The sequence below is a fragment of the Macaca nemestrina genome, chromosome 4 (genome assembly GCF_043159975.1).
Source record: "Macaca nemestrina isolate mMacNem1 chromosome 4, mMacNem.hap1, whole genome shotgun sequence".
Lineage (NCBI taxonomy): Eukaryota > Metazoa > Chordata > Mammalia > Primates > Cercopithecidae > Macaca > Macaca nemestrina.
The window spans coordinates 64,008,500-64,031,528 of record NC_092128.1 but is presented as its reverse complement, the minus strand read 5'-3'; the positions used below and the strand labels follow the sequence as shown (position 1 = coordinate 64,031,528).

Genomic DNA, 23,029 nt, shown 5'->3' with positions numbered 1-23,029 from the left:
TAATAAATAATTACAAATCTTAGAGGGCAGAAAAAGTTTAATTTTTAAGAATTGATTGGAGTATTACCTTGATAGGCCTTCAATTTGTGAAAAAGCAGTTTTATGTAAGTGCCCAGACTAGAGAAGCTAGCTGAAAATGCAAATGTAAAGAGGAGGCCTGGCACGGTGGCTCATGCCTGAATCCCAGCACTTTGGGAGGCCGAGGTGGGCAGATCACCTGAGGCCGGGAGTTTGAGACCAGCCTGACCAGCATGGAGAAGCCTGGTTTCTGCTAAAAATACAAAATTAGCCAGGCATGGTGGTGCATGCCTGTAATCCCACCTACTTGGGAGGCTAAGGCAGGAGAATCACTTGAACCCAGGAGGCAGAGGTTGTGGTGAGCCCAGATCGCGCCATCGCGTTCCAGCCTGGGCAACAAGAGTGAAACTCCATCTCCGAAAAACAAAAAAGAAAAAGAAAAAAAAAGTAATAAAAATAATACTAAAGAAAATGTAAATAAATGTGTAATTTGTAATTTTCCATGAAGAAATATACAGGTGTCTGGGATATTGTGAATTTAGAGATGGCCCCATAAGTGAAAAGAATATTTTTTCAGTGTGGAACTGACCTCACCTTTATATTAAAGAAGGCTACATAATGTACCAGTTTCAATTATGTGCTGCTCATTGACGCAGCACTATTTCTTGTACCTCAACTGTGTTACCCTTTCTCCTCAATCTTTAGTAGAAGTCTCCTACACAATAGATGGGCGGAAGAGGGACTGATTTGCGTGACATGAGAGAAAAGACAGAAACAGCCATATGTAGAAAGACTTGAGGAAGATGAAGAGTTTGTTGAGAAGCAATAAATAGGGACTATATATGATCAGGCACAAAGTTTAAGCCCCTTACTAAACCCAAGGCATGTTGATGGGAGCTAGGATGTGAAATGGTGTTTCAACCTAATTGATACTTAGAACAAAAAGGATAAGGTACCTTTAACATCCTGGACAACCTAAAAGAATCTGTGTCACTAATATATATGTTTCTGGCATGACATACAGAAAAAAAAAAAAAAATGCCACTTATAATTTGTTTTAAACTGTGTTTTGTTTTTGTTTTTGCTTATATTTTTGTTTTGCTTGTTTTAAAATTTCCTGTATGTTTTCCTTTATCAAATGGAGTTTACTGACTCTTGTTTGGTTTCATCAACCTCAAACCAATAAATTTATTTATTTTTATTTATAAAAATTCACTATTAATGCCAACAACAATATTCAAAGACTATATAAATTATAGCAGACACTGTACCATTATTGCAATTTTTGTTAAACATGGTGACAACTTCCATTTAGTTTACCCAAAGTCCAGGACTTTCAGGAGTGCTGTGGTCTGAAAGTGTGTGTCTTCTCCAAATTGATATGTAAAAATCCTATCCACTAAGGAGATGATATTGGTAGGTGGGGCCTTTGGGAAGTATTTGGGTCATGAAGACAGAGCCCTCATAAATGTGATAAGATCCCTCAGCTTGTTTGCAAGCTGACTTCATGTGAGGACTAAGTAAGAAGGCACCAACAATAAACCAGGAAACAAACCCTCACCAGACACCAGACCTGCTGGCTCTTTGATCTTAGACTTAGAAAAGTGAGAAATGTATTTCTGTTGTTTATAAGCTATCTGGTCCATGCTATTCTGTTTCAGCAATACGAATGGACCGAGGCAAGGGTCAGGAGAGTACTGGAGCATGTCTTCTGTACCAGGAAAGGCATAGGTATTTATGAAGGGCACAGCAAGGATTTAGTCGTGTCTGTGCAGCACTTCTCAACATTCCTTAAATGTCATGGCAACTCAGAAAATGATTCATTTGTTGTTTACACTGCATACTTGGGCAAACACAAGAGGATTGTCATGACATCCTCCTGAGACATCCTAGATCTCACACAACAGACTCCAAAAAAAGATAAATATTTGGGCATCTTAAAACCCATTTTTGGTGTACCAGTTAAATCCCTGGTACAATTTCAGCAGACTCTCAATATTGACACACCTTAGGATTTGATATTCTAAAGAAACCACATATCTACTTGCAGTGTGGCCTTATGCCTAAGTTTTGTCCTTAAGAAATGGCTTAGTCCAGCAGTATAAACAGACTGATGAGTTGGTGTTTAAAACCAGGACATAAAGAATTCTCTTAAAAGCAAATTTGCAAGTGAAACTATTCTCATCCCTATAAACAGAGCAGTAACTCTTTTGTGGTGCTTACCAACTATAAGCAAGTGAATAAATAAGATCAATTCTTAGGATGATGATTCCCTGAAAAAAAAAAATAAAGCAGAGTAAGGCATTCACAAGTGACTGGGGTTCAGAGTCTGCTTTAGATTGGACCGACATGACAGGGCTGTCTCAAGATCACCTGAGACTTGCATGATTCCCAACAGTGGTGTATTTTCTGGGGGAATTAATTACCTTCCAGCTCAGGATACAGCAAGCTCTGAAAGTGGAGATAAGCTCAGCACAGTTAATGATGAACAGAAGGAGGGCTAATGTGGCTAGTGAGAGTGGGAAGGAGTGGTAGGAGATGAGGCAAGCTGGGGGCACATCAACCAGCATCACAGTACAAATTTGGATTAGATCCCAAAATTAGAGGGCTTGCAACTGGTAAACTGAAATAATCTGACTTACATGTTTAAATGATCACTGTGTGGGAAATGAATTGCAGAGAAGCAAGAGTGGAATAAAGAAGACTGGTTAAAAGACTTTTAGAGCAATTGAGGCAAAAGGTGATAGCTTAGACCAGAGTGGTAGTAGTAGAAACGAAGTCAATTGAAAAATTTTAGATGTATTTTGGATAATGTATCTTCCAGAATCAGAAAGTCAAAATTGTTAGAGTCCTAGAGTAAAAAAACAAACCGAATCAAAGCACAGCACAACACACACACACACACACACACACACACAAAATTGAGAAGTGTTATTTGGGTTGAGTGAAAGGAAGATCCGTTTTAGGATTGATTCTCCCAATGTTGGACTTTATTTATTTTTTTCTTAATGATTTAAAGACTCACAAATACATCTTGGTGGATGTAAAACCTACAATCTTGTCACATTGGTCATCTGTTCATTCTTTTTCTCTGAGGAGAAACTGTTTCTCTTCCATCATCCATTTATCATATGGGTCATTATGACCCATCTATAGGCAATTCTCAGAAAACAACATTCTCATTTTAGGCATGCCCCACAGAATATATTCCTGGTTTATACTCTCCTAGTAGAGTATAAACACACAAACACAAACAATAAAACTCTATTTTAATATCCATATTCATCAGGTAATGGTCAGGAAGTAGCATTTTAAGTATGTATTTTATATATTTACATGGTATTATATTTCTTACACGAAAGTGTTTTACCATGTTTCAGTTACATGGTATCGCCTGAGAGTCTTGGGTTAACATGTAGCCCATTATCATTTTTCCAACTTAACAGAAAATACATTCTGTGTTAGGCTGAATAATACTCTCTAGATACTATAATAAATCCAAATTTCTGTAACTTTTAAATGTTTCGCTATTTGGAAAAAAGGTCTTTGTAGATATGATTAAGTTAACGGTTTGGAGATGAGGAGGTTATTCTGAATTATCTGAGTGGCCCCTAAAGGCAATTACATGTATCTTTATAAAAGTGAGGCAGAGGTAAATTAGACATGCATAGAGAGGAGAACACTCTGCACAGGGAGACAGAGGTTGGATTATATGGTCACAAGCCAAGGAATGCTGATAGCAACCAGAAACTGGAAAAGACAATAAATGGATTATCCTGTAGAGCCTCCAGAGAGTGCAATGACGCTAACACCTTGTTTTGGGTCCAGCGATACTGATTTCAGATTTCTGGCCTGCAGAACTGTGGGAGAATAAATTTCTGTTGTTTTAAGCCACCCGGTTTGTGGTAATTTGTTACAGCAGCCACATGAAACTAATATAGGCCCCCAGTTAGTATTTTCATGCAGAACCTATGAATTTTCAAAAATGGATTCCTAATGTTCAGGAAATGATGTGATGTATATATTTCTGTTTCTTGGATGAAAGTCTACTTTTATAACGTATATGTTTTTATGGACCCTCTAGTTGATAAACTTCAACCACAACTTCTTACTCTGCATTCAAAAATGAACCCGTATTACCAGGTTCTATTGTGAACATAAACCTTTGATCCAGAATTTTTTGAGACTTTGCTTCTGTCTATCCCATTATCATCTATCACCTGAAACTACCTGGCTGAAGGTGGAGAGTGTTTTATATTGAAGAGAGCTTTGGGGTATTTTTCAATAGAAAACCAAACTCTAATTGAATCAGATAACCCGTAGAGGGTCAATTAAGCGTCACACCACACTTCATGGAAAGAACACTCAGTAATCTCTTTGGAAAATAGTCTCAAGCAGAATTGATTTGTTGTATTGCCACCTCTCATTAAATATTGAATCTTGGTATTACTGCACTCCTATTGCCACTCCTGGTCTATTTGTTTCTCACTAGTTATGCTAGTGCACTCCATTATTTGCAGAGATCCAGAACTCTCCATACCTCAGCGTGTAAGCTCAGCCTCCCACTGGATTTAGATAGAGTATATTCCTCCTCACCTCAAGTCAGATACTTACAGTATTCCCGGCTGTAATTAATGACTTCCCAAGGAAAATCTGACTCCCATGCATGATGTATGGTCTTTCTCCATGAACCTGACAAAGCAGTCAACAACAGCACAGTATTCTGAAGTAGAAGCAGCAGTAGTAGCACTACATAAAGGCAGCCCACTCTGGGGCCAGGCAGCGTGTGATGCATTCATTGTAGAATGCTCCATTATCAAGCAAGCCCTGCTGAGTTCCAGCTCCATTAGGAGGTGGCAAAAAAAGTAGAAGCTGTTATTTTGGATGACAGGAAAGCTGAGTTAAACTCCCCTCTTGTGTAGTACTACAAAATTGTCATAGGCAAGAAAAAAAAAAAAAGATGATTTTTGTGTCATAGTCATGATCTAATGAGGGCCAGGACCTATGAATAAACTACTAAATATAAAATATTCAAAAACAGTTTTCAAGAGACTATTCTTTTTTCAATAAAGGAAATAATTATCTTAACTAAATTATAAACTTAATAAGAAAAAAATAGTTTATATATCTTAATGGGTAAAAGTATTAATATCCAATCTGACTTTGTCACTTACTTGCTAGGTGACATTGGGCAAATTACATAATGTCATGCGCGTCCGTGTGAAGAGATCACCAAACAGGCTTTGTGTGGGCAACATGGCTGTTTATTTCACCTGGATGCAGGCGGGCTGAGTCTGAAAAGAGAGTCAGTGAAGGGAGATAAGGGTGGGGCCGTTTTATAGGATTTGGGTAGGTAAAGGAAAATTACAGTCAAAGGGGGGTTGTTCTCTGATGGGCAGGAGTGGGGGTCACGAGGTGCTCAGTGGGGGAGCTTTCTGAGCCAGGATGAGCCAGGAAAAGGAATTTCACAAGATAGCCTCATCGCTTAAGGCAAGGACCGGCCATTTCCACTTCTTTTGTGGTGAAATGTCATCAGTTAAGGCGAGGCAGGGCATTTGCACTTCTTTTGTGATTCCTCAGTTACTTCAGGCCATCTGGGCGTATACATGCAAGTCACAGGGGATGCAATGGCTTGGCTTGGGCTCAGAGGCCTGACACATAATGTTTTAAAACTTCTGTTATTTCATCTTTAAAATGAGCATTTACTCAGGATTAGATGATACATATGAAGTAGATAGAGCAAAATCCGGAATTTGAAAACAAATGTTAGTCACTGACGCTATTACTCCTCCTGCTCCCACTCCTACTACTGTAACAAATACTATTTGATATTCTCATGGTGTTTAGTATTAATCATGCATGTTTACGTCATGGAATTATTTGCAAGCTAAAACCAAATTAAGACAAGTGAAGAAATTAAAGCATCTTTGTCTTATCAGAAATAAGGTGTCAGAGCCATTAAAAAGTACCAAGACTTTGTTTTACCTAAGCACGTAATGAAATAAAATTCTTACCAGGAAATTTAGATTACAATATTGGAGCTATCAAATCCATGCTTTGGAGGCAAGGCACAACCAGTAATGTTAAGAAGTCTGTTGACAACTATACTTGATGTTCTTCTACCATAAACATTTAAAAAGAAAGTACTCCTCTTGCTTGAGGCACTGTAAATAAAAGATAGCTGTTAACGAGTTATCTGAATTCCTAGAATACCACAGAAGGAGGAATTACTAAATAACAAGAGGGTTATTTTGTTTGGTTTTGATTACTGCCCCTCCGCCCCATGTCTTCAATTTATGTCCTAGCACTGTCATGGAGCACAGGAAAAATGTAGCAAGAGAAAAAAAAAAAAAAAAAGATATAAACATATTAAAGGAATTAAACCTTGTCCTAGTTTAAATGCACAATTATGTTGCGTTTGGATTATCCATCATCTGGTTCCCAACCCAAAAGTAATGGCCTAGCTTTGTTACTCTCCCTTGTTCTTCTGTTTTATTCTTTTTTTTCACACATGGGCTTACCCTTATAACACTGGCAAATTACTTTCTTCTCCTGTGTTTCATTCCACCCATGTGGAAAATTTTCCTGAATTTGAAAACTGGTATATTTACATCTTGACAGTAAGTACCATGTCTTACCATCTAACTTTTTTAAGATTTCCTTTTTTGGTTAGTCTTATTTAACTTTTTTGACTCCCTCAACTTCCTCTGACTTGCACATTTAAATTTGTCATTGATGCTGCTATACTAGATTCAGAATTTTAACTTTAACTTAATGCATTGGAAGAGGAAAAAACAAGAATGAAAACACAAATGTGATGTTTTTATATTGATTTATCCTTTTCATATTTACTTTTTATTGAATTTCAGTTTTAGTAACTATTTTGCTATTTAAAATTATTTGGACTCACTATTTTTTTTTTTTTTAACCAGTTTACCAGGGATAAGTAATATTGTGTGCACCATGACAAAATTATACCCATTGAGAGCCCAAAGATGACAGGTGATGATTGTTTTCTAGGAGATATTTTACTAGTAGCTTACCTAATGAGGGGATCTAATTTATAATACTCATATTTGTAGCTGCTTTATATTCATTAATTCTGTATTTTTCAAAGTCATTGCCCAAGTAATACAATTATTCTTATATTAGAAATGAGGCAACTTATTGCTATTGCCAAATCTGACTTCAGAGCCTATTGTTTTCAGTCTCCCGAGATTCTCTCTGTCATGGAGTCTGTCATGGAGTAACAAGGAACTGCAAATGGAACAAATACATCATGTATCTGAAGACACAAAAAAGATAAGAAATATGTGGGCACAGCACAATGCCTAAAAAATAACGACTAGCATTACCTATTGGGTAGTAATGATCCAGAGCTTAAATAAAGTATAAACTTAAATGGAATTATAAATTCCAATGGTTCCTCCCAAGCCAACAGGCCAATAGAACAATTCAAGAACAACAATCTTACTTAAATCAGAACTACATAGTAATGGTTTAGTACAGCTAATTAACAAATGCATTAACTCCTATGGATTTATACATGAAAACATCATGTTGTATATGGTAAACACATAAAATTGTATCTGTCAATTTAAAAAAGAAAAATAAAAGAAATAGTTTATGGTAGAAAACGACTACTTTGGAAATAGTTGTATGTTTATTGTTTGTTCTTTTATTTGGAGGCTTTCATAAGCTCATTCATTCAGTCATTCATTTGATATATATTTTTTGTATCCTTACTACGTGTAAGTTATTGACTGTTCTAAGTGCTAACGCAAAGTGTTAGTTTATATATAAAATGTATTTATCTTATTCAAACTAGGAATGGGTTTCTTTAAAAGATGTTTTACTCTAAATGTAAAATCACCTTTATCAAAAACAGTAGAAGAGTACCAGAGCCCATATCTTAACTGCAGTCATATAAAAAGAAAGCTGCCAGACAAAAAGCTTTGGATTGCATCATTAGATAATGTCTGAGTGTGCAGTGGCAAATATAAAATAAACAGTAGTAATCACATATTCAAGCAAGCATCATTGAAAGACAGAAATGACAGACCTGGAAAAGTGTGTAAGGGTAAGAGCAATATAGTAGTATATATTAGTTTACATCAAGGGGTGGAAATGTTTATACACAGTTGTGTGTGTATGTGTGTATGTTAATGTGTATAGCATCCTTAGAAAAGTCTGTAAACAGATTCCATGGGTGAATTTTGCTTAATGATGTTTAGGAGGGTATTTTCTGAATTTTCAAAGAATATGATTTAAATAATTTGGCCAAATAGCAAGAAAGTTACAGCATCTGGTTTAAACTCATCTATCATGCACAGTAACATGAATAAATGGAGACATTCAGCACTATACACACAACAGAAATTGTGTTCTCCTATTGATATAATTAAATACTCATAGAAGCCTAAACGCATAATAGCTTCCAGACCCTTTGCTTAATGCCAAAAATCAATGGCTCCGCTTCCAATGAACTTGATAGGCATATGTTCCTAGTCAGAACCATTGTGAACCCTCTCCAGTTTCTAAACATTTATTGCTGGTACTGTAATAATAAACATCTTGCATTTATAAGATGTAATGTTGCCTAGAATTTTTCATTTTTCAAGAATGCAGAGCACACTTTCTAATGGCTCTCATATGTCCAGTGTGCCCACGAACAATTTGTCTTCTGAGTGGAGTGTTAATCTGACACCTCAAGGACAGACCTGTTTTCAGAAGGACTTAAAGAAAAGCTACACACATTCATAGGGTTCAATAACTACTGAAAATCCTAGTAAACTGTGGCTGGGATTACTCAGAGTTCTGGATCACATCACTTCATGCCACATTTGGCTTACATAAGAGTTATTAAAGATGATAGTAGAATATTTTTTGACTCATTGTCAAATAGGTACATACCAAACACACATTTAATATATATGCATACATATGAAATCAAACCAATGATGACATTTATGGTGCCGTTCTTTTGTTTTTATCTGGACTCAGAGGTGGGTGTGTGATAGGAATGTATTTTTCATTTGTTTAACCCAGTTGCACATGATAACCCCACAGCAGTGACAAAGGAAGCAAATATGTGCTTTGGTCATAAACACTGTGGGGCATAGCAAAATCCCTCCTCTAAAGACAAATCCAAGATTTTCTTCTCAGGTCAAGGGCAGCACATTAAACCTGTGGCTTAAAAAATATATATATATCTCAAAAAAAGAAAAGAAAGTTAAGTTTCCTTAACGGTGCTATTCTGCATGGAGTAAAAGATTAGAAACATATCTCACCCATGGAATAAAAGATTACTTCCTGTAAAAAAAAAAAAAGTTAATTGGCAGAGAGAGGAAAAAAAGTCCTCAGCAAAGCTAGAAACACGACAAATAACATTTACACCTGGATCCATAATGTTTGCTTTTCTTATTTGACATGTATTATTAATCTTAACATTCTGGGGTGGCTTGAGTGGGACTTGAATATTCACACCAATACCTTGAACTAAAACAATATTTTATACAGGTGTGAGAAAAACATAAAATGAAAGTTGTATCCATCTGGCTCACCTACATCTTTGGCTCATTTCTTTAACTCACACTTTATATTTAAGAAAAAAATGCTTGCCCACAAACAATTGTCAACTTTTTGCCTTGTCAGTGAATTTTCATGCTCTCTCTGCATTTCTTACCACCATGGAAATCCTTAATTCAATGCTTTGAAAAAATGACAACTTCTTAAAAGGAAAAAGCAACCACTCTTTTCTAGCTGGAACCAAGAAGGATGTCAAAGGGAAGAAGAAGGTTCTGCTGTTCCAGAAACCCTTAAGAAACTGTGAAGGAATTTTGCAGACCTGAAGATCAAATGCCTGAGAAAGAAGTTTAGCCCAAAAGATGCTTCTGAAGGCAAGGAGGAAGCTTATCTATGAAAAAGTGAAGCACTGCTACAAAGAATATAGGCAAATGTATAGAACTGATACACGATTGGATAAGATGGCAAGAAAAACTGACAAGTTATGTGTACCTGCAGAACCCAAATTGGCATTTGTCATCAGGATCTGAGGTATTAACGGTGTGAGTCCAAAGGTCTAAAAGGTATTCCAGCTTCTTTGCCTTCATCAGATCTTGAAAGGAACTTTTTTTAACCTCAACGAGGCTTCAATTAACAACGTGAGAATTGTGGAACCATATTTTGCACGGGAGTACCCAAACCTGAAGTCAATAAATGAACTAATCTATAAGCATGGTTATGGCCAAATCAGTAACAAGTGAATTGCCTTCACAGATAACACTTTGGTCCATCTCTTGGTAAATACGGCATCATCAGCACGGAGTACCTCATTTATGAGATCTATACTGTTAGAAAATGCTTCAAAGAAGCAGATAACTCCCTGTGGCCCTTCAAATCATCCTCTCCAGGATGTTCAATAAAGAAAAAGACCACTCATTTTGCAGAAAGTGGAGATGCTGACAACAAGGAAGGCCAGATCAAAAGCCTTAGAAGAATCAAAAGACTTAGAAGGATGAACTAAGACATTTGCTGTGTTTATTTTTGTAACCTGGTCAGTTAATAAACGTGTCTACTTTTGAAAAGATAAAGCAACTATACCCATCATATATGTTGATTACAATTATAGTTTACAGTGCTGACATCCTTGGTTATTATTTTTTTAATCTACAAGTATGTAGGCAACGGATATGACCTGTATTCGATGTACAACAAGCCAAAAAGATGTTTAAAGTGAAAACAAACTTTCAAGTGAGTTTAGTATTTCAGACCACTAATTGTTTTTACTAAGATTTCAGCTACTGACATTTCCACGTGGGCTAAAATGATTCACTGAACTTCCAAAGTTGATCTGTTCAAGCTCTAAGAGTGCCCAGAATTCACTGCTCACACACTGTGGGCTAGACGTACCTCTGGAAAAGGTCTGCAGAGTTTGGCACAAGCTCTGTGGTATTATCAGGAGGATAGCACACAGTGCATGAAGAGGAGACTCTAAGGTTTTACTTCCATTCATGTTAGTATTTCAAAACATTTTCCTCCTAAACTCAATTCGATTGACATGACACAATTTAAGGCAACTCCAAGCACAACTTCCTATGTTTCATAAGGAAACTATGATCAATGGAGCAAAACCAAGAAAGAGGTATTCTTTGAGCTACATTTAGTTTCAACATCCTTTTCACTGTTGTATACAATCTGTTGATTTTAAAAAGTAATGATCAGACATCTAATTACTAGAAATAACTCTCTTTTATAAAACTTAGCTGTAACTTATTGCACATTTACTTCACTCTTTTTCTGAATTATTATTATTATTATTATTATTATTGCTGGAAATGAGAAATGCTTAATAATTAAATGCAAAGTACTTTAACATCTACTGAGTGTTAATGTAGAATTAACAAAACATTTATATGAGTTCATGAGCTACATCCTTTATCACATCACTGATATTTTTTCTTTTTGATTGCCTGATGCCAGTAGAAAGACTGCCAAAACATTGGGCTTTACGTAAGCAGTAAATGTTTTGTTAATTCTACCTTAATACTCAGTAGATGTTAAAGTATTTTGCATTTGATTATCAAGCATTTTTCAGTCCCAGCAAAATAATAATAATATTAATAATTCAGAAAAAGAGTGAAGTAAATGTACAATATGTTACAACTAAGTTTTATAACAGAGAGTTATTTCTAGTATTTGATGTCTGATCATTACTTTTTAAAATTAACAGATTTTATATCTTCCCAGAAATTTTTATATTTATGTTTATTTCATAAAAAGTAAGCTGATATTCCACACATTGTTTTTAAGCTTAAATTTGCCTGATACTACGTGACTATCTTTCCACAGACATAATGAAATATGTATGATATCATTTTAGTGACCAAATAATCCTTTACTCATTATTTAACTTATTTACTTTTAGGCTATTATCAACATTTTCATATCATAAATAATACTGTGATGAAATCCTTATTGCTAATTCCTTAAATCCTGATCACTTACTTCATTCACTTAGATCCTTTATATTCATTCTTAGGTATAAAAATTCGAGGCCAACCAAAAATACATATTTTACCAGTATTGGAAACCACTGTTCTTTGTAAACAGCCTACCAAGTTACATGCATACAAGCAGTGTGACTCATTTTGGGGGTGTTCATAGTGTTATAAAAAAGGTAAGAGGAGTATGTAAAAATCTATTATTATAAGTTAAATAATCATATTAATAGCTGCTAGCTATGTATTGAATTAAGTGTATGATTACTTTTTATAACAAACGTTTAAATATTACTTTCTGTTTAGATTTTCTTAACCATGCTCATAATTAGTTTATAGACTTTTATACTTAGAAAAGAATGGAATAACTTAGAGGATCTGAAACACATTAAACATGGTAGAGATGCAGTCGTTTGTGGAGCGGTTGTCTGCCCTATTTTCAGCCATCCTTATGAAAGTGACAACTCAGCGACTTTAACCACTTAGACTTAATTTCCACAAAGACTCTAAAGTCTACCCTAATTTTGTATTGCTTGAAAAATTATGATGCTTGTTTTCCAGACCTAATATATAACTTACATCATATAACTACTGGGATTTTAATAATTCTAATATAAGGCAATAGCTCAAATATAATGGAAAAAAATCCCAATCTGTTTTTATAGCAGACTACCTTGTTGAAGAAAAAACATCGACACATAAAACAATGTTTTTTTTTTCTTGGCCCTCATTGTGTGTAATTTTTTTTTTAACCTGAGTAAGTTTAAGGTGAAAACTTGTTACATTTCTCCCTACCCCAATCATACTTGCAAATTGTGTTAGGGTAAACCTGAGGGCAATGTAAATTTCCTTGTGGATAAGAAAGAATCTGTAAGATAAAAGTTCTAAATATAAGGTCCTAGAATGTTTTCATATGATTGTGGAAACTGGAAAGTAAAAGACATGAAAGTAGTAAAGTAATATGCATAGCAAATTAAATATACATTATTATTCATGACTTTTGGGAAGAAATAGGAAAAAATGAATAAATGACAAATTTTCATATTTCCTAGTTCTCTAGTAACATAGGCATTGCTTGCATTACCTACATGAAGAATTACCATCTCAAATTCCACAAAACTCCAAAGAGCATGCCAGCCAGTACTGCAGTCCTATTGACCCGAGTCCACAAAACTCCAAAGAGCATGCCAGCCAGTACTGCAGCCCTATTGACCTGAGAGAGGGATCCAAGAATAGCGTATCTGTGATAGTGCCTAGAGTCTGTAATACATTTTTCATTAACTTTAACAAAAATTGCTAGCATAACTACATGTGGTGAAAAGTATTTCAAAAGTCTAATGTCCCTACTCCTGCATATTTTATTCCAGTAAAAGAGGGAGATGGATTGCTGTAAAGAATTCTTGGCATCTAAATGTTTGGCAAAATGTCTAGCTGTTTCTTGTCATTTCTTTCTAAGTTTTGTTGATTTGTTTTTAAGACATCACTGTGCATGATCTTCCATTTGACTCAACAGGATGCCAACACTGACGCTGAAAATGACACAGCAAAAGAGCACGTTTGTATAAATAATTATGCTAATTTATTAATATTATTAATAATCAAATGCAGTGTTTGATGACATAAGGAAAGAACTAAGAATTATTGTTTATTTATAGTTTCTCAATACACTAGGCAGTGTTTGATTATATAAGCATGTTTCTAACTATAGCCTTAAAACAAGTAAAAAAAAAAAAAAACAAAAAGATAATGTTAACCACGAATGAAATAAGAACTTTGAGGGAAAAGGCACATGATTCAGTTTATATTTCACAATGCGTTGATTCAACTGGTGATTTAACCATGTAAAAAGTAATAAATACTATGGATCCTGTTTTGTCCAGTTAATAATTATTATTAATACTAGTGATGTAGTTTATGAAAAATAAAATGAATTCAGAATATTAAAATGTTTTACTGCAGTTTCAATGATTGATGATATATCACTATTTTCAATATTGTGATTAGGCTGGGTTATTTAAAAGTAAGTATTTCATTTTCATATATATGCATTCAAAGCCTGTGCTTGCATGCTTACACTATTTATGGTTAGAATGAAAAGTTGCCTAAATGAAAATTATTTGAAATCTATTCAATTTATTTTTAACTGCTTTATTCTCAAAGTAGCTTATTTTTGAAATATTGTGCTGAAAAAATTAGAATTTGTTATTATAGTAATATAATATTGTTCACGTTCATTTTGTTTTAATTCTATAATGATACCCTGTTATAAAGTAATTTAAAATAACAATGTGTGAGATCATTGAGATCCACACTTGTTTTTTTTGTAACTTTTGTGTTAACTATCAGAGGGAAAAATATTAAATATCTCAAAGCAACCCCCAAAATAAAACAGTGTTGTAAGGAATTTTTAAAAATGTATTCGTATCTTCATTTACAATGAAAAGAACATATGAAAATTGTGCATTTTTTGCTTTAATACTTGAGATACTTATCATTATCCTTTTTCATAGAATTACCTTATGGACAAAGACTGGTATATATGAGAGGGAATAATGACAAAAAACACCAAAGTTCTCAATTTTATTTATGGCATCTGTTATGAACCTAACATGTAACTAGTATATACTAGGTGGGATGGATCATTTATAAAACATACATGATATGATCCTGAAGAGTTTCATAGTTTTTGTGAGGGAAACTATAAACACAAAAAAAGTATAAAATAAAATTAAAAGTGATAGAAAATGTAGTCACCATACCATATAGCTAATATTCCCAGCCAAGTAGCCAAAATAAAGATATAAAGAGTTAGTATATTTAGAGGTTATAACAAACTTAGAACTCTACATGCTTAATGTTTTTGATGACTGAATTTTTAAATTCTTACTCTCTTAATGAAAAATCAAAATAGTTACAAATCTTTGATGTTTTTGCACAAAAATTTCAATGTATTAAATTACTTCTGTAATAGTAAGGGTAAGCTAAACTGCAGTAACAACCAGAACCCAAAATGCTTAATGACATGAACACAGCAGGAATTTATTTATTGTTCCCATAATGAAACAAAATAGACATTCCTTGTTGGTAGGTAGCTATCTTTCATATGGTAATACAAGGAGTTTCGGGCTCCACCCTTTTCTGTGACATTGTCACCTGCCACTTCCAGAGAGACAAAGCAGAAAGTCAGAGTGGAATGGGCACATATGCCCTTATCAGAAGTCTCGACTTTTGTAATATTGGATAAACTTAGTAATATGGTCATATTCACCTTCAGGGAGGGTGGGGAATGGAGTCCAGTCATGTGCTTGGCTCTAATTCTACTGCACAGAAAAAAAAAAAAAAAAAAAAAAATTGGAATTTGGTGGACAGGTAGTGGTATTTACCACGGCTTCTGTTAAAATACTTGATTGACAAAAAGAAGAAACGTAGTCTGATTTTTTGACTTTCGGTCTCTGATATTACTGGCAGAATTAGTTGCATTTATACATATATTTTTCCTTCTATGTATAATAAAGGATATGTCTCTTTAATAATTTTTTAAAGATTATTTTAGAGAGTGCAACAAATGTTAATATCTAATGAAGTGAAAGTAATGTATCTAAAATAAAGTAAGGTAAAGGTTATATATAATTTAATAAATTATTTGTCATTTTTCATAAACATTTCCTTTGTTAACAAAACTTGTGTAGGCATATATGTAATAAATCTTGCTGAAATACCATCTAGTTTTTAATATCAAAATTTCTTAGGACATATCTCAGTAATAGGTTTTTCAACTGATGCTTGTTGAAGAAAAAATTACATATACATACATGTATATACTTGTACATATATGTTTAAATACATATGTAAACATATGTGGGCACATGTTTATATACAATTTTTAAAGTTTACATATAAATATAAGCTTAATTTAAGTTTGAAGTTTATACATACAGATATTAAACGTGGATGTATATATAAAATATGTGTATATTAAGTTTGGAGGGTAATTTTGGGGTGTGTGTGTGCATGTGTGTGGGTGTATAAATCTCCAAACTGAAATATATTTACAAAATTATGTAGAAGTAACGTCTCATGTTACATTTGAAATCTAACAGTGAAATAGCAAAATCACGTGATATTTTAAAAGGTATTTTGAGTGCTAATAAAAGGGATGTGAATATCAATTGTTGCTAGCACCAAGACGGTCATCACAGGATCGCACTTAGTGTAATTATTTTTCCTCAGCTATACAATGTCCTAAACTTATTTTTACAATGTATACTTATATGTAGCCTTTATTTTTGTCTCATGTTATAAAATGTCTTCATAACTTTGGAAAAGTTTTGAAATAAAAAAGGATGAAAAAGTTAGGAAAGAGTGTGAGAGATGATTACAATAGAAGAGAAAATGAAGTTAATAGTGTTTTAACAATGGACAGCCTGCCCACCAAAGACATCATGTGCATACTACACTATTTAATCATCACCTTGTGTACTATCATAATAAGGAGTGAAAAAAAAAAAAAAGCCATAAAGCACTTTGGTAGCAATACGTGCGGTGAGGGAAATAATACACTGTTCTATGTTAGGAAAGCTTAGAATAAACCTGGAAAAGTAGATGTTAAACCAAAGTGATCAAGACACTTTTTCTGTACTATGTTGATCTGGGAGACTGCGAACATGTTTGAGAAGCTTAAGAAGAAGAATGTAGTAGAGAAGGATAAATTAATGAAGGAGGAAGCCTTGAGTTTTGCTGTATATTTAAGCCATATTCCACAATATCAAGACAACAGGGGAGGCAGCTGTAGCTGACAGTGAGGTGAACATCACATTACCATCTAATTTTTAAAAAGTATTGATGAAGGAGTCTATACAAGTGAGCATAATTCAATGTAAAAAATTATAGGCAATACAAATTTTAGCTTTGAAAGTGTATGTCTTTCTCAGTATTTATTTTACTAGAGGAGAAGAAAGCATTGGATCAGAAAGCCTCCAGAAGAGATCAACTTCATTGCTGGGAGTTAAGTTTCAACCTTTTCTAATGACCATTTTGTAAATCTCCATGTGCTTAAAAAATGTTCAAAAAAATTATCAAGTTTCTGGAGTTTCAATATCAACACTAGTTAATGAGAAGGTTTTTGTAAATGACATACAATTCTAATAACTGTGCTTCCTGAAGGAGAAAACAGTCAAATAAAACCTCACGAAGAAGGCTTTACACATTATAGACAATATTCCTAGACAACCACACAGTGTTGTAATATGTAGTGACAACATTCAGTTGGCTTTCCTTCTCCCAAACGGACCTCTCCAATGCATCCTGTGAACTAGTACGGTATTGCCTCCTTTATAGCTTCTCGTGCTTATTTCCCTATGCAAACAATATGTGGTCTGCAGTGTGAATGCCAATCAAGAAGACTCACTGAAAGGCCTTTGGAAATGCTTTTACATAAAAACAGTTTTAGAAATCATTGATAAGGCATGACAATGAGTATCTCTACAAATGATTAACAGAATATTGAAGAAACAGATCCTGCAATTGTTGTTAATTTCAAAAGCTTTGAAAAGATAGTCAATGCCAAAAGGAAAAGTTTTCCTCTTGTAATAGTAAATAGCTTAGAAGAAATCAAAGACATAACTTTGAAAAGCCTTTAAGTATCACCTAGTGTGAAGAAGACCATAGTGTAAAAAACCGAAAAGAGCAATCAATCAAAACACAAGACACCATTAGCTTGAAGAAATGTGGATTATGCAACAATAAGCATTGTCCTTGAATGTATCATGAGTGTCCTTCCTTTTAAAATGGTCTGATGTCCTTTATAACACACCATTCACATAATTCCAAACACACACACACACGCATACACACAAATAAGAACATGAGTAAAGCTGCATTTTGCATTGGTTTTAATATTCAAAAGACTTTGTTAAACCCACTAAAAATATTTGAAGATTTTTTTGCTTAGGAATGTCAATAGGAACACCAAAACAATGAAAACACCAAACAATGAAAATCTAAAGTAGAAGCTCTGAGTCTTAATAGGTTACCTAAAACTCTCCCTTTTTCACTTGGCTCATCCACACCATCATCTTTCACACCCAGTGACACTGGTCTACTTCTCTTTCCCACCTTATTTCTGAACTTTTCTTAAAGCTTCAAGTCCCTACTCAGCTAATAACCGTTTGCTCCAGAAAATTGCTGTTAAAGAAGTGTTCAGCGACCTTTGCCTAATAGTACCTTAGACTTTGTGGGACATATGTTCTCTGTCACAATTACTCAACTCTGCCCTTATATAGTGAACACAGACATAGACAATACGTAAACTAATGAGTGTGGCACTGTTACGATAAAGCTGTATTTAAAAACCCAGATGGTAAGATAGATTTTGCCTGGAAGTTGTAGTTTGATAATTTCTGTGGTGGACAATCTTCAAATATGCTCACTATAAATTATTTTCTTTCCTTATATGCACATGCTTATGCTGCATCTGACACCAAGAGGTAGAATCTAAATCTCCTTCTCTTTAAATCTGAGCTGATCTTAAAATAAACTTGTCACTAAGAGAATGAAACAGAAATAATGTTCTGGGACTTCTGAAGCTAAATAAGAAGGCTTGCAGATTCTGCTTGGACGTCTTGAAATGCTTTTTCTTGGAATGTTTCCTATATGAAGTTAGTCGCAATACCATGAGAAGATCAGGTGTAGGTGCTCTGCTTGACGGCTCCAGGTCCTGGGCAACAGCTAGTATTAACTGCCAGCTGTGTGCATGAACAATCTTGGACATCCAATCCAGCTGCACCTTTAGATAACTACAATGCCAGCTTCCATCTGTCACCACATGAAAAACCCTAAGCTAGAAGGATCCTGCAGAGTCCAGTCAACCCACAGAACTGTAAGTGTTAATAATATTAGGCATTAAGAGATAATCAGAACAATCCCCTAGTTTTCATTTGTCATTCTATATTTTTAGATAATTTCATTATATTTTGTATAACTGCGTTTTGTTTCTAAATGTTTATTATATTGCATTTCACATGCCTTATCAAAACTAAATGCTTATGGTAAGGAGTGCAAAACACACAGTGTACTGCACCTACTGCTTCTTTTAAACAGCACATATTATTCTTTTGGTCATCAGGAATTAATGTTTTAAAACATTTAATGTTCTAACGTGATACTTTGTTACTTACACATACTCATATTAGATAATTGGTTGAAGATTAGAGGTTGGCACTCAATGCATTATAATTTCTCCCATTAATACAATATGAAATGGACCTCCAGTAGTTATTTTCAAACAGAACTTCTGATTTTCAGAAATGAATTACTGACATTAATGGGGAATGCCTAGATAACCTATTTTAGGTTGTAACTATAAAGCAAAGAATATTGGATTTGCCATTACTCAGTCTATAGATGTGGCTCTGTTTAAATACTGTCTTATTTGATCTATATGAATAATTGTGTTAGTTTGCAATAAAATTACATCCAATATATTTGAATTAAAATGTTTCAATACTATTAGATTTGGATTGAGACGCTAAATGTTTTGTAAATAAAAACAATCTTTGTTTCATCTGGCTTATTTAGGCTTTTAATAAGAAGTGACAAGTTTGGGGAATATGATTTTAAGTGACTGTTGACCTAGCTTGAGGCCAGAAATAAACTAAAGGCATCATGGAAAAAATACTGCAAAGCCATTTGTAGTGGTTTTGCTGTCCTTCCTTTTGATTACATGGCAGTGAGAAGAAAAAAACAAACCCTGTACATAGTTTGCATTTTAACGGGAGCTATGTCAACCCATGCTGCTTCTCTGCTCACAATCATTCAAGGTTTAAAGACAAATATGTGATATACTTGTAGTAATAATTAACACTCTAATCTAGAAAAAAACACAAAATAAAGCCTTGACACAGAGGTCAGAGCATTAAGTGTAATACAGACTTAGTGAGCACACTTGTTCTTCCCCAAGGCATTGTTGTGACCTAAATATGAACAATTTTCTTTACTCCATTCTAGAGTTCTGTAAAAAAACATATGTCAGGCTTGGCTTGTAAAATCAGTGGACACCTTTCTATGCTTGGGCCCAAAACCCTGAAACAGATCCAGAAAAAGCAACAGTTCTGATGGGACATTACAACGTGTTTGGACATTCCATATTTCACTTTGTAAAAAAAGCATTTGAGTTACAAAAAAAAAATGTGTACCTGTGTTTGAGAAAGTTCAAGCACCTAACAGATGTCACTTGTATTTGGTTGCACTGTAAACAAAAGAAAAATACACCAAAATAGTTAAGACATAATTCTATTAGTAAAAGTAAACAGACATTAACTTACCACATCAGAGTTCAGGCTTAAGCATAGAATAAAGTAACAAATACTACTTACATATATTTTACTATGCATATGTATAAAATATGTACAAAAAGTAAGCCATCTATAAGCTGGAAAGCTTGGAAGTGTGCTGTCCTCAGACTCTATTATCACTGAACTTAGAAGAGTATATTTTGGCAGCATTATTGGATTGAAGTCCCAAGGGCTGAATTAAAATAAGACTTGTACCATATGTAGACATACAAAATGTTGCTTGTGGATACTGCCATAAACAATGTGTTACAGGCCATCCCAACCTTGTGCTTCTTTCTCTGGGGCTCCCAAGGGTAGAAGAAAAGTATTTTTCATAAAATATGTTTTCTTCCTAAGTGGCAAGGCATACAGAAGAAATAAATAGAACTATGACAGAAGCAGATACCAGATCCCGGATATCAGAAGCTATAAAAATACTGGTAGGCCCACAGCACTGATAGAATATTTAATTGGGGGAAACCTTGTAGGCAACAAAGAAAGGCTCTGCAGGGCTACAACGACGTCTCCAGAAATTTCTTTGAACTATATGTTTCCAGGAGAATTCCTACTGTATGCTTCATTTATTCTGACTAATTTTTAAACAGGAAAAATAAACTCCAGAAGTCTGAAATGACCACTTTATAAACTTTAAAATAAACCTAAAAGCGTGTTCAGAGAAAACATAAATTTAATTTGAAATATGCAATTAGCTATCTGAATGTTTGCCATAAAATGATAAATATCTAGATTAGTTTAATCGTTAGTTCAATTTATAGTGAGTTGAAATTGACTAGCTTGTATATTACAGAGCTTCAGTGTGTTATAGAGGGAAAATAAGGTTTGCTAAAATGAAATTTGTATTATCAGGGTCTTATTTACAGTTACTAACATGTTCTTGAACAGAAGATAAAGAAAATAAATTATAAACAATTCTTACTGCATATTATTTCCCTGAAACTTGTATCTGACTGGTAACTAATGTTCTAAATTAAAGAAACATCATAACAAAACTGCATTATTTCATTGCTCACAAGGCAGACTGTATCATATAGGTTAATTTTTTAGTTCGAGGTTAGTTTGTATTTGTGGTAGCTTCAAGACTCTGAAGAAGAAATCTTTGATGTTAGTAGAAAGCATTTCTTTCCACCATTCCTACTATTTTCCTCCTTCAATACACATATTTGAAACATAGGAACACATGAATATTCTGGATAAGATTATATCATTTTTATGAGAAATTCCTGGAATTTATGTTATCACATCTTCCCATTTTTCCATTTAAAAGACTGCTCAACTGATGTTTTGCTTTAGACAGACAAACATATTATTGAAAAATTTTGTGTTTAAAATTACTTTAAAAAACAGATTAATTTAACCTAGTTTGGAATGACATTTTTTAAAATAGAAAAAAATCTCAGAATTTTGAGCATCATTGGTGAAATACATTAACCATTATTTTCTTTTAATGGGAAAGGTATACTAATGATGTATTGTCTGTCAGATTTCACTTTTGAAGACTCTCAAACAGCTTATATACACTTACATGTGGAAAGCTATAGCAACGGAGCAGTAAAATGTTACTGCAGATCACTTGAGATTTAGCAAAAGCCTTTTATGATATTAGGTAACCTCCTGGAAATGTGATTCTATTCTACCTTCGCTGAGTCCAAGATATACTGTAAAGGTTCAAATCCCTAGAGATCTTCATGCTGCCATAAACAAAAACCACAGTTGTTTTTGAAACGTATTCCATCATTGTGGAAGGAAGAGGGAAGATTGTTTTTTTTTTTTTTTTCCTTGTCTTCCATATATATGTAGTTCATATAATGGACTAACACTCCATGAATAATATTGGGAAATGCAATGTTAAGCTATGATAAGAAGTGTGAATCTTCCTAGTTAAAATGGCAATCAAAAAGAGTTACTTGAATTTTAATGTGTTCCGTTAATTTATAACTCAAGTATTGATTACAATCTTTATAGAAAAATATATAAACTATTAACAGAATATTGTATTTATTTAAAACATTTGACTTTGGAAACGGAAAAGAATTCAATTCCCATTATCCCACTTTCCTGGGCAATCTAACTTCCCAGAAATGCAGTTTATCTATTTCTAAGGTGGAAATCATGCATCATAGGATTGTTTAATATTTTCACTAGCAATTATTTATTCAGTACCTACTATGTGTCCAAAAACCCAGGCTCAACACCTGTTGGGAAAAGAGACATTGCAAACAAAGTGACTTTGTTCTGGTCCTCATGGTGAATATATTTCAACAGATGAGAGAGATGATACTAAATAAATGAATGTAAAATTGAATACATAATAATGCACTTTATGAGGAGTGAGAAGTGCTCCTTTAGTCTACTTTTGCTCTGCCTCAGTATGGCCTCAACCCAGCTGTCAGAGTAATGTGGTTCAAACGTAATACAGAGCATGTCACTCTGCTTAAAGTGTCCATGGCTTCTCATCTCAATCAGGGTTAGAACCTAAGGTCATCCCAGCCTGGTGCCCAGTTGCCTGCCTGGCCTCATCTTCTGCTGCACTTGCCCTTGCTCAGCAGGCTCCAGCTATTTGCATTTCCTAGCTTTTTCCTCCTCATTGCCTTTGGACTACTCATTTCTTCATCCTGCCATACTCTTCTGCATATTTCCATGTGGCACATGCCTTCACATTCT

The 23,029-nt window shown here is 34.2% G+C and overlaps 1 long non-coding RNA gene and 1 pseudogene across 1 annotated transcript in view; one reads left to right on the top strand and one right to left on the bottom strand.

Annotated features, from left to right (window-relative positions):
• The window catches only part of LOC105475418 (uncharacterized), a 51,693-nt gene extending 45,530 nt beyond the window's left edge, over positions 1-6,163 (bottom strand). Inside the window, exon 1 of the long non-coding RNA XR_983336.2 lies at positions 6,033-6,163. This is a non-coding gene — a long non-coding RNA (uncharacterized lncRNA). The remainder of the gene's footprint in view (positions 1-6,032) is intronic.
• A 1,009-nt stretch (positions 6,164-7,172) lies between these two features.
• LOC139362620 (large ribosomal subunit protein uL30 pseudogene) lies at positions 7,173-10,543 on the top strand (annotated as a pseudogene).
• Positions 10,544-23,029: the final 12,486 nt, after the last annotated feature.